Genomic DNA, 13,216 nt, shown 5'->3' on the forward strand with positions numbered 1-13,216 from the left:
CACACTAGAGGACGTGAGGAATTAGAACTACTAAGACTTGCTCCAGGTCACACAAGGTAAACTACAGATAAAACTAGTGATAAGACAAGACTTTGTGAGGAATATTTAACCCTTGTGGAGGCTTTTACAAGACAGGTGTATTGCAGCTTGTTTTAAATGCAGCTGGATGGAGGGGATTTTAAAAATGACCCACAGCATAGGTTTTTTGTTTGTTTGTTTTGAATCTCACAATGTAACTACAAAAATCTAAGAAAAATTATGCAAAATTCTCACTTTGCCAGAATAAACAGTTGGCAGTAAAAATCAGGTTCTAATTCTTTCAGTGGCTCAGGACAACATTTGCATTACTTGCTCTCTGGGACCATGTAAATGGTGAGGGAAAATTCTTTTTTCAGTGGTAAGGATGATGAGGAAACCCTGTTCATGCTTGACCTTTTTCAGGCTGGAGAGAGTATCAAAAATGCATAGATGTGAAGCAGGTTAAGAAATTGGAAACTGATTTACTGCAGGAATCAGTTTGGCATAGCTTAGAGGCTGTTTAATGTACAGAATTGCATAGTGTGACCAAAAATAGATATAGTTTGAATTGCATAGTGGAATTACAATTTACTACATTGTTCCAACACCTTCAGAAAGCCAAACAGGCCTTGTTACTAGGCAAAGAAAGCTATCCAAGGTCATATACCTGCACGGTGTCAAGAGCAAGAACATTTGACTCTTGTGACTCCTTGTTAGGCCTCTCCACACAGTGCAGGAGGAAGCACAGAGGTTTTCAGCACCATGCATATGTGCAAAACCAGCTCTTTCTGGCAAACTGAGAGCGTTGCTTTATGCTTTCAGTAAGCACAGAGCTCTCATGTTTACTGATGGGACTTTCACATGTCAGGAAATCAGAAAACTGGAGACATAGCCAGCGTGTCTGTTCTTGAATGAGGAATTTTCCCCAGAGCGAGCTGTGATGTGTGCTCTTAATGATTTGCATCTTACAGTTCAGACTTTCCATGAGCTGCTTCCAGCACTGTAGGCACTAACTTGTGTTTGAGTGCACACACACCCACCCAGCTGCAAGGGTAACAGCCAGAGCTCCCATGTTCAGATCCTGACATAATTTTGAGTGGGGATGTCCAGTTCCTTTGGCAGCCTGGCCCAGCTGTGGGGTTTAGGTGGAGATGTCAGTGCAGCAGTCAGTGCTACCCCAGGTTAGAGGTCAGCTAGAAACTGAGGCTTTTAGGAGAGGTTTTGCTTGCCCTTCTTCACTAGCAGCAAGATCTTTTGCAAACTTTCTGGTGTGTGGTCTGTGCACACTGAATGGCTGACACTGAGCCTGTGTTGTGGGATTTCACCACTTCCATAGGATGAACAGCAAGCAGCAGCAGTTCCAGGGAGGGAGTTTTGTCCCTTAAAACAATGTACATAGCAATGGGGAACATCATGTGACTGCATGGACCTTATCCAGTGTTGTAAAGGGAAAATATCTCTAACAGTGTCCTGGCCTATGTAAACTGTATAGTTTTCCCAGACTTGGAACAAAAGCACTGGTGCTTTCCCAAGTTCCGCCCTTTTCAGCTTGATGTGAAAAAAAAAGGGTTGATTCTTGCTTTCCTTCTGTCTCTAAAATGGGAAGTAATTTAATGAAAATAATAAATTATGCCTTTTCATGTCAAGAGGCAAAATCTTATCTGTGAACCATCTGTTTTGATGAGAATGAAGCAGAATGTGTACTTTTTTTTCCCTTAAGTAATAACCTCTACTCTTAGTGGTGAAGAAAAGATGTGTAGGTGTGTGATTCTCCAGCAGCCTAAATGTAGATATTGGGACAGTCCACCCCGGATATTGGGGCTATTTTCAGAGATACCTCCCAGCTTTGTTTGGAAGAATGCACAGAATTGAAGGAGGAAGGATGACCTTGCTTTTAAAGCATTCATCTGGACCTTGGGTGCTGGGAGCTGAATTTGCAGTACTGGGACTGGCTTCCTCTGTGGTCTGCAGTGTGTTGCTCAGGGAATGTGCGTGCCACACAATGGATGCCAGCACAAAGAGCCCTGGAGCTGACTCCAGGAGGTCTGCAGCGCCCTGCACTGCAGTGGGGCACTGCCTGGTGCCAGAGCTCCCTTCCCATAAAAGGCAGCTGCACCAGTTCAAGCCCTGCTTTGTGCTGTTGGAGCTGTGCTCTTCCAGTTCTGGCATTCAAGTGGTTGTGGCTCATTTGGACATCTCTGTACCACACTCCCATTGTAAACCCAGGAAGCACTGATGTACTGAGAAACAAACACAGAGTTCATAAAATGTTTTTGAACTGTCTGCATGGTCTGGTTTTGGATTTCTTTTGTTTTGCACGAGCTCATCCTAGTCACTCCAATGTCACTGACTTTCATTCCCTCTGTGGCACTGGAAACCAGCTAGGAAAAAAGCCTCATTTTGGCTGTTTCCCATGCCCAAACAGTTTTCCAGAAAACTCCAATTTTGACTGACCCCAACTGCCTTCCAGGTTCTAGCTTTGGCCTTGGGGCCAGCAGCAGAGCCTGGTGTTTAGAGCACTGTTGGTCACTCAGAGTTTCCAGAGGGCCACTGTGCAGACTTGCATACAAAGCCATTGAACTAATTTTTCTGAGCAGCCACATTTATGTGGCTTTGCAAAGCACCCTGAGGGCCTTGAATGAAAGGATCTCTGCATATTCAAAGCAATATTATGTTTATCTGCTCTATCCAAAGTAGAGAAGAAAATGCTTTATTGTCTGTGGCTTGAGATCTCCCTACTCTGATGTTTATGAGAGTACAAAAGACAAACTCTGTGTCCCTGAGAAAACGCGCGCTGCCAATGGCTTTGATTTCCATGGGGTGAAGGTGGTGGGAGCAGTGCTGGGCCAGTGCTTGCACTCTCCATCCTCCCCAGAGATGAGAAGTGGGGCTCACAGGCCTCCCCATATCATGTTAGCAGCAGTTCACAGGGTCTCCAGGCCAGCTTGCAAGTTCAAGTCATGACTAAAAGAAAGGAAACCAACTGTGATAGCACACAGAGAAGTCATTGCCTTTTGTCCAAAGGAACATCAGGCTGACACTTTCTTCTTGGAGTCTCTTGGCTCCTAGCATTTGGAAGATAAAATCTGTCCAGTCAGAGGGGGCTGTATAAACTTCCTGTGAACTTTCATAGTTGATGATCAAAAGGAATCACAAAACATGTTGTCATTATTTATCTATTTATTTATCTATTTAGAAGTTCAAAGACTGTACATTGCTATTGCTTGTGATTTTTTTTTTCCCCTTATGTAAACAAGGTGATATCATACTGGATGCACAGCCTTGGGCCCACATTTTCCATTTTGAGTTTAACTTAAGAGCTATTTTGCTCTGGAAAGCATCTTTGCGGGGTGAAAAAATGTGAAAAATGCAACCACCACCCATATTCTGCTTCAGAAGTCATCCCTGCAATGTTTTCTGTCCTTGTGTCCCTTGCTTTGCTAAAAGATTCTCTTCCCTTTGTTAGCTTCATATGGCCAGTGTAACAATAGAGATGGTTCCCAACAGCATCTTTTTCTTTGTCCCACTGCCTGGGACAAAGTACAGGTAGTAGTGGGATACTTTGACAAGAATTTGAAAAGTTCCCCTTCAGCTGGGGATTTGGCTTATATGACCTGTAATACCATAATTCATGTGCTCTAAGAAGGATTCTGCCCCTCTGTTCCCATAAAGTCCAAGCTTTGCAGTACTTGCTCCGATTCACACAAGATTTAGTCCTCCCAAAGTTATATTCTTGTGTGTTCTGCATCAGTGCAATTCCAGGTGTGAGGGGATCTGTTTTTTGAATTGTCTTCTAGTCCCATGAGGAGCATCTTGTGTCACAGGATGTGTGCTGTGAACAGGGGCAACAAAAACTTGTCCTTTCACTTCTACTTGAAAAAAACAGTGGTGAAATGAGACAAATGGAGACCTTGCATTCATGTGGGGTCAAATCAGAAATCCTGTGGAGTTTCAAACAACTCATTGACATCTCTCCTGATATGGCTGGTTCCCAGAGGAAGCCTGCTTGTCTCGTTTCCCTTCTGCTTGGGGCATAAATCCACCCTTGATGGGGATATATAGACAGGACAAATAACCTCTCCTGGGGGGCTTCTCCCCCCCATCAGTTTTGGACCTACAGCTTCCTGTCTCTCCCTTTTGGGCATGACTGGGATGCAGCAGAGCCATGCAAGGAAGGTGTTGACTGGAGGGAAGATGGGTTGCAGACAGGGCTGGCTCTGGAGAGATAAGGAGCAGAAGGACTTATTTACATGAGATTCCCACCTTTGGTTATCCCTCTGGCTTGGCTTGTGCCTTGGCCTAGTGCCATCTGACACAGTTTGCAGTGCTGGGATGTTGAGGGCTGGCTGCATTGGCTGCCTGGGCCCAGAGCCAGTTTGTATGGCTTGTTTGGCTTTGAACTGCTTTTCTAGCAGGGTGAGCTGTAATATGTGTCTCCTGTCATGAATCAGAGCATAGGTATGGATAATTCTCAAACCAGGCATTCACATGAGTTAATTCCATGCTGTTCACATTTAAAGTTGTTTTATTAAGGAATTATTCAGCTTATTGCTCAGCAAATTTTCAGCATCATTAGTAGGTTTAGAATGAGGGTTGTGTCTCATTATGGCCAAACAGTGTCTTAAAGCTTTAATTGCCAAATAAAAACTCTTTCCACCTCTCTTTTCTAAAATATATGACATTACTAAACCTCCACTTCAGTAAAATATTGTAGCACGTATATTTAAGTGTATTTTTAAGTTCTTTTGAAGTCAATGTTTAAGTGCTTTGCTGAATCAGGTCCTAAAATAATAACAGCCACAAAGTTAAGCCACTTTATTTTTGAATGAGTGTTTGCACAGCAACTGAGTGCATGTCAGCTTCTTGTCATGACCCCCAGGTGCAGCTCTCCCCTTAGTTTCAGTGAATTAGAAACTTCTTCAAATTGCTGTCTTGCACACAGTTGCAGTGTCAGGGTCAGACCCAAGTATGACAGGCTCTCATTTGCAGAATGAGATCAAACTGAAATGGGATATAGGGCCATAAAGGGATTGGCAGCATCTCAAAGAGAGCACAGCTATCATTAGTCATTTCCTATATACACCCTATATAAATACTGGGGATATATACACACAATTTTTTCTTTTCTGGGTTAGTGAAACCAGTACTGTGCTAGATCATTGAGGAGGTAATGGAAAATTAATTCTCCTGTTAGAAGATAATGGATCTGATACAAGTAAAGGATCTGAAATGGGGGAAGAAAACAAGTCTGTAGCTGAATGATCTTAGTTTTTCACCTCTGCATCCCCCTTGCAGCTGGGGAGCTCCTATGTTGAGTCAGTGCCTTTGCTATTGTTTGCAAGGCTACAATCTGCTTTTGTGCTACTTACTTGGATACCACAATCCTAGCAAAACATGCAGTGGGGCAAAACGGAAGTTAACATGCCACTCACTGAAGGCAGTGGAAGGTTTAATCACTTTGGTAGAATGATACTTTTGGGGTCAGAGGTGTTGTCTTGTGCCACTTGCTTTGTTGTTGTTTCATGTTCTTACACCGTCATGTTGGAGTGTTTCCAATAAGGGCCAGTGCTGTGCACTGTTAATTTAGAGAACTCAGTGGTGCTATGGGACTGCTTCAGAGTGTGTGGTGGCTGCTGCCCTGCCTGTCATCACTTTGCCCCACCTGGTAGTACACAGAATTCCCTATGCAAAAGTATTGAGTGCTGGCTCTCTATAAAAAGAGCAAAAAACACACTTTTTGTAGTGCATGTGTGCTTTACATTAAGAGCTGGCTTGGGCTTTTCCCCTTATTTCCATACCTCTGCAAGTCACTGCCTGGTGATGAGGAAGTGCTGCTCCTGAGCTCCCTGCCTCTCCCAGGGTGAGGTCAGCAGGAGTTGCAGGCACTTTCAGCAGTATTGGGTTAAAGCCATACTGGAACAGACTAATTAGGTTTCACTTTTGCTGTTGAGTCTGAAATGATAGAATTTCAAACAAATACATATTTGTTGAAGTCACTGGGAAGATGGTCAATAAATGTGTGGGGATGACACGAGGAAGAGCAATAAGGTGGCCATCTTCAATGGGAAAGGGGCAAAAGCCCTTGTGAAGGGCAGAAACTTATTTGAGGAGGAGAAAAATCTTTAGTAACTTTGCAGGAGTGTTTGTATCTTAAAAATGCAAAGGAAAACATTACTGAAGTTGAAGCAGTGAATAATTGAATTTATGCCTACCATAGATTTGTGCTGCTGTTGTGGCTGGCTTAGTCTGGAGCTCACCTCTGATGCTGTGTTTTCACCTACTGACAGTGATAAAATTTCATGAGGAACAAGTCTGATTTTCATTTCCTCTCCTGTTCCTGCTGATGGCTGCTTGGAAAGCACTCAGTAAAGGATCTCAGACCGGGCATCTCGTGTTTCCCTTTCAGGCAGAGCCTCCAGGTGTGCCTGGTGAGGGCTCGTGCTGTGCACTCACCTGCTCAGTGCATGTCTGCTCCTGTGCCTCACGTGGCTGCTCCAGCCCGGGCCCAGGCGTGTAGGAAGGAGTGTGCTCAGCCAGTCAGAAAGGGGAAGTGTATCTGAAATAAGGAACTACTCACTCAGCTGCTTGTGAGTAATGGCCTGCCTGTCTCCTGCAGGGAGCTGGGGGTACACACTCTGATGCCTTTTGGTGGCAGGGTAGCTGTGATGTTGTAATTTATGCAAAATCAGCTGTTCACCATGTCCTCTCTTTATGATTCTGGAACCTAAATTGTGTTCTGAGGTATTGATGTGCTCAAAGGAAGTCTCAGTGAGAAAGAAGTAAGATGTGGGAATGGTTCTTGTTTCACTGGGATTAATCTGAGCTACATATGTCCCCTTTTGGCAAGGAACTGATTTGGGGTGTATTCATGGGGCTTAGAATAGACATGTGCTTGTCTGAAGGCTTCTGTGGCAGTCAGATGCCCAAGGCCAAAGCCTGGGTCATAGCTTTACTGCTGTGCCTTGTTCCTACACATTTGTGTAGGCATGATATGTTTTAACAACTTTACTTGCTTTGCCTGGAATTTTAAACTGTAACAGAGTGTGTATGTAATGCACACAGCATTTTCCATGATTTATGAATGCCAGCTTGCATTCATAAAGGATCTGCTGCCCCAGATCCTTGCCATATATGCAGATGTGGTCACAGAATGAAGTGCCACAGAGCCTTGCCATGAACACTGGAGTGGGATGTGGTGCAGATGATTGGTACATACTCCCATGTTACCAGTAATGGGCTCTCTAGAAGGGCTGAGCATGATCAGCCATTTCACTTGTGTCACTCACATTCCTAGGGTGTTTTTTTATTATTTCTGTGTCTTTGAACACTCCCCCTGCAGTGATGCAGTGTAAAATGTTACTTTCCTGTGAGGAGTTAGCAGTTTCCCTCTTTCCCCAGTCACGCTGCTGAAATTGTGCCCACTTGCAGCATGTGATAAATTTACCTTAGTCCTACACCAAAGGAACTTTTCAGGACTAAATCAAGTATTAATTTCTTAATATTTGGCTCTCATGGCTCTGGCTGGGCATCACTGATGCATTATTAGTGGAACTTAGTGTGAAATTGCAAACTTCGCATATGGTGCTTTCATATCTAGGACCTGTTTGTTGCGATGTCATTTCAGCATCTTCTGGACCCCTGACAGCTTAAGTAGCTGTTTTTTTGTGTTTATCTACCTGTGAGTAGTCTGCACACAGTTTTTGGTGGCAGTGTAAAATATGCCTCATGTGTATGCTTTTGTGTGATATTCTTGTTAAGAGAGAGAGGTGGTTTCAGTGTGCATTCTGCTGGGAGCCCTGTCACTCACAAAATTCAGACTTTTCCAAAGTACAGGCAATAATATGCTCTGGTGTAGTTATGTGTAAGAATGGCTATATGGGGGACAGGTATTCCCTGAAACATCTTGGCTATCTCACACAACCAGAAGAGTAATATATTGGACCTCTTTAATCTCCTCATGTAGAAACACAGTTATGTTGATCTTATCATGTACATTTTCTTGGGTTCAACTCCCAAAATAAAGGATTTCATATGTTGAATTTTTAGTTGAATATTAAATGCAGGGGTTGAGCATCATAGTAGCACAATGAAGTGGTAAATAGATACAGAAGAAATTGATTTCCTATTTAGCTTGGCATAGACAGCTTTGCAATTTTCTGTCCGCTAGAGGGACTGCTGCTTATGTTGCTCATTGCAGAACACACATTCATGAAGTCCCTTCAGTATCTCTTACGAAGTTTTAAAACTTTGAATGACTGACTCTGATTAAATCCTCTCAAGAGTAAGTCTGCAAGGTATCTCTCAAAGTGTAAAAACTTTGGGCACAGTACTCTTATTCTGAGTCCAAATATTTTTAAACTGAATTTTCTTAATAAATGTTCTTTCTTTTTAATAAAGTATTTTCTGTTTCGCTTGATTTATCACTCCAGACTTTCCTATATGACGTTGGTGGGGATTAATTTGGATTCTTTTTGTCAAGGAAAAAATGTTGGATGTCTTTATTTATGTTTGGTGTAAGTTTTGTTTTGCAACCATGGTGCCAGTGAATATGGTAAACTAATCAGTTCTTGAATTCTCAAATGTCAGTGAAATGGGTTTCTCCTTTAACTGGTAGATAGCAAGCTTTGGGTAAGCAGCAATTAAACTTATAGTCAGTATGAGAAAACTTCCAGATGTATCTCTGTGTTCTTGTTTAGCTGGGGGATTTTTTTTCTGTTTGTTTGTTTGAGCTGCATGCTTCTGATCTGCCCAATTTTCTTCTTAATTACAGAAACATGAAAGAATACAGGAAGTCCTGCATGACCTTATGAATACCTGTGCTAATTAAGTCACTTGGTGACTCACTGGCTTGGTACTGGGAGAACAGCAAGGTAAGCAGTCAGGCCATGCCAGCAGAATTTCTTGTAATCTGCATGATTGTATTTCAACAAAGCTTCAGTGCTTTCACATATCAAATTCATAAGTAGTCAGGCAAAGAGAAATAGCCTGCAGGTCTGAATGTGATAGATTTACTTTAGTTCAAAGCTTTGGTGAATAAACGTCTCTTTTTTTCCTTCTGGGAAAAAAAGTACAAGTTTTGTGGTCATTTTCTCTTTTTTAGAAGGCAATATCTCTAATTTCCACAATCAATTCCTGCCCAAATCTCAGCTTCCTGGGCTGACTCTGGGGAGGGGCTGGAGGAGGGGTGGAATGTTTCAAAACTTAGCTGATGAAAAGGCATGCTGTTTTGTGGATGCCTCCCAGAATTGTTTAAATCTGTGTGTGTGTGCGCGCGCTTATGAAAGGGGGGGAGAGAGATCTCCATGACAACTGGCCTGGCCAGTCTGTGTTCTCTGCAATCATTGTGGCTGGAATCAGTGCTGAGAGAGGTCATATGAAGGAGTTATGGGAAGCACAGCAGGTATTAGACACTAAACGACTGGTTTTCTGATTGCCTCAGATAATAACACAGAGTTTTGTCTGGGAAATACAAATCTGAGAATGGAGTGGAAAGGGAAATGCTCCAAATTTCAGGTAACAAAAATTGCCTTTTTAATGTTATGTCCTCCCATTGTAAAGTTTGCTGATTTTTAATTTATTTGTTAAATTGGTGGTGGTGTTTACTCCCAGCCGAGAGTGCCGGAGTGAGCTTGGATTCTCTAACTCTGGGGAATGATGTCATGCAGCCACAGTTGGATTCTATTAGCCAGGGAAAGAGGAAACATCCTGCATTTTTTGTTTTTTGGGGTGGGAGGGGGTTACTTTGGCTCTTTGTTAAATCTTGTGCAAAGGCTACAAGAAGTGTTTTAAAAAGTTTGTAACAAATTAATTCCCAGAAAATACCATTTAGGATCCAGACAGCACCAAAGCTTAAACCCACTGCAATGATTACTCCTATATGCAAGAATATTATTATGGAAATGTTACAGAAATCAGAGGATTTTTATTTCATCTTGAATGCTCCTATATTCATATTTAATGAGAAAATTAATTAAACCATAATTAAGCAGAGGATTTGGAGCCTCCCTGCACTTGGGATCCTTTGGTAATTGTTTGGAGAATGTGCTGCTATAGAGTTTCTTCTGTGTTGGGCCCTCTCTCAAGCGGCTGCTCATGAATAGATGATGCTGGCAGCATTGTTCTTAATAAGGTTTTCAGTCCTAGACTGTGTATTTCATAGCTGTAGCCCAGCCTTTTAGGGAGAAGACAGTGGGGAAAGAAAGCAGAAAACATAATTTCCGCAATTTGAAAGGGACTTTTCTTCCCACCTTTCCTTTTGCTAAATGCAGTATTAAATGCTCTATGCTAGGGCATCATGCATAGCATTTTAAATTAAAAATTTAAATTTTAAGCCGAAAAATACCTAATGGGTGTACAACTGTTGTATCCTAATGAAAAGACTTAAAAACTTAATATAATCCTACTTTGCCAAACATCACAAAACCACATTGTATCAGCAATCATGATGAATATATTAGGTCACCATTGTGCTGTTTAAATTCCCCTTTGGAGATTCTCATTTCTACTTTTACACTGTTTTGTTGCCTTCAGTGCATTTCAGGCACGATCCAAAACTCCATGGAGTCCATGGGAGTTTTCCCGTCAACTTCAAAGGGTTTGGGATCAGCCTCTGCCTGAGAACTTCCCAGCCTCTGTGTCAGTCTTTTGACTGCAGGACCAGGCCACAGGCTCTGCCTTTTCTTTCTTGAACTTTCCCAACAGAAGGTCTTTTGTGTTTCTCCAAACAATGCCAGACGCTGCTGACTGGCCTCAGCGTGGCTGCTAATAACACTTGCTGGAGATGATGGTGATGCTGATCTCCACTTTCTCCTCAAACCTTCCTAGAGGGGAAAGAATGGAAATCAGATCCTTCTGTCCTACCTTTCTCCCCACAAATGGCTGTTGTTTACAAGTATGTGTGTGTGTGCAAATTGTTCCTCGATTATAGGGCTCTGCTTCAGAGGAGAGTTCCAGGAAGACTTTAGGGAAAAAAAGCTGTCATTGCTGTGACCTACCCCAGAGCACTCATGCAGGAGGAGCAGGCTGTGTTGGAGCAGAACTGACAGCTGTCATCTGCAAACTGAGGGCTCATCAGCACTGCCTAACACTTTGTGTCCACCTCTTGCCCACCAGCTTGATTCCATAAATACTACTGTTAGCAAATTTCAATAGCCTGGTTTGGGAAAAAAAAATAATCTCTTTGATGGTTGCGACCAGTTTAATAAGAAATCCTTGTGCTATTTTTGACTAGAAATTAAATATCTGTGGAGCTGGTGTGCTAATTTGAACTATCCCCCTCAAGAAGGAACACTGTGATTATTTCCCAATTTTAAGGTTAATTTAAGGCAAAAATGCTATTAGTCCTTGAAATTTCTAAGACAGGCAAATCTAATGATTTTCAGTGTTAGAACTGCTGCTTTTAAGTGCTTACATTTTACAGATCATCCTAGGAATCCTGAGAGGTCTCTGCAAGGTGTTCCAAACCAGGTATTCCAAAGGCAGCAGTGGGATTTTGGTGTGTCTCTGTTTGCTGTGATGCAGCAGGAAGCCTGGTGAATTCTCTCCTAGGGGTTCTGGCTGAGTGGCATTTCCCTTAATGGTCTGTGCTGTAGCATTTGCAAGTTACTTTGAAAAGTGATACAAGGCACTGTTCCCTTGGTCCTTTAAGATAATTTCCATATGTTCTAGCATTCTGAATGGTTTCAAATGAAGTTTTCATATGTTATGCCATGTGTACCTTATAAGTAGGAGATAATAATAAAAATTAAAATATATTTGTAACTACAATTGTAACAAGATTGACACATTGTGTTTTCATCTATTGAGGGAGTGAGCAATTCAGGAAGGCTGCTGGTATAGCTGGTAAGGCAGGTGGAGTCCTTGCAGGGGTCTGTGCAGGTGTAACAGCTCTGTGTTCAACATAGCATCTCTGGGACAGGTCCTTAGCTCAGCCTTTGCAGCTTTCTGTAGTTGTCACTTATAAGTGCATTCATGTCTGCATTTCAAAGACAGTTGCTTTGTGTTGTCCTGATATAAATGTCCTCACTGGTCCCAGGTGTTCACCATGTTTCTGCCAGTGGCTGAATGTCCATATTCTGTCTGGATAGTCAGTGGCTCTGAGTTTTCCAGAGACATTGGTGAGGTTCTTTGGTGGGATTAATTGCTTTCTGCCTCACTGTACTTAGAAGGAAAGTGAAGGGATGCAGTAGGAATTTTTTTGTTCTCTGTTCTTGACTGTCCACAGAGTGATTTTTATATTCTGAGGTGTTTTAATTGCTTGTTTCATCTTGCATGGATCCTGTCTTCTGTAACTCCTTGCATACCCTCTATCCATAGGCTGACAGCAGATGTTTGTGTTGTCTATTGAGGTCAATTCCAAGTTACCTGCTAACATGATGCATTTGTCTTTATTACTTAGAAATACACTGCTTTGCAAATCAGCTGAGGCTACCTAGAAGCCTAGGACTGACTTTGTACAATTCAATATTAGTTTCTGCTCTTAGTCCTTTCTCTAGATTACTACAAAGTCCTTTCTATTTTTCTTCTTAGGGAAAGTCTGTGAGACATTGGAAAAACTTTGTAGTTTTCTTTTTTTTCTGCTGTTTCTGTTCAAGGTTGATCTTCCGAGCACCCAGTGTTGTGGACAGATGTTCCATTAAATTCTTGAACACAAGATCATCTTGTGTTCATCACGTATTCTTCATCTGTAACTTTATACCCATTATAGGTAGAATTAATTGATTGAAAACAATGATGCTGCATGTTTAGTAGAGCTGCTCATGGTGATGCTCAAATCTTTCCTGATTTTCTATAAGTTAATTTCAATTCCAGCAGTATGAACAATGAGTTCTCAGTTGTTTCCTCTCACATTCTGTTTTCTGGTCATGAGTGACTTCCCAAGGTGTAAAATGTGACACACAAAAAGATCTGTTCTGTGCAGCTCACACTGGAGATGGGTATGGCTGCCTTTAATTACAGCAAGAGCCTCAACAGGATGGCACTGTCACTCTGCTCTGCAGTGCAGGCTCTCATTAGTGCTAATCAGTGATCTCTCTTCTGGCTGTGCATCTTTGACCCAGTTACTTTGCTGAACTTAGCACAGTTGCTAGTGTGACACAAAGCAGACACTTGGCACAGCCCTGATCACAGAGCAGGGCAAGATCTGGCAACTTTCACACAAATCCATTATAATTAAGGCTTCCGGTCTGGGATTGAAACT

At 42.2% G+C, this 13,216-nt stretch overlaps 1 protein-coding gene across 2 annotated transcripts in view; it reads left to right on the forward strand.

Annotated features, from left to right (window-relative positions):
* DENND2B (DENN domain containing 2B) overlaps positions 1-13,216 on the forward strand; it is a 151,757-nt gene that overhangs the window by 27,007 nt on the left and 111,534 nt on the right. Inside the window, exons 2-3 of one of the 2 annotated variants that reach the window (XM_059473777.1) lie at positions 8,789-8,888; positions 9,458-9,531. The gene's annotated coding sequence lies outside the window, so the exon portion shown is untranslated. The remainder of the gene's footprint in view (positions 1-8,788; positions 8,889-9,457; positions 9,532-13,216) is intronic. The other variant, XM_059473776.1, reaches the window with a different exon arrangement.

The sequence above is a fragment of the Ammospiza nelsoni genome, chromosome 6, assembly GCF_027579445.1.
Source record: "Ammospiza nelsoni isolate bAmmNel1 chromosome 6, bAmmNel1.pri, whole genome shotgun sequence".
In the NCBI taxonomy this organism is placed as follows: domain Eukaryota; kingdom Metazoa; phylum Chordata; class Aves; order Passeriformes; family Passerellidae; genus Ammospiza; species Ammospiza nelsoni.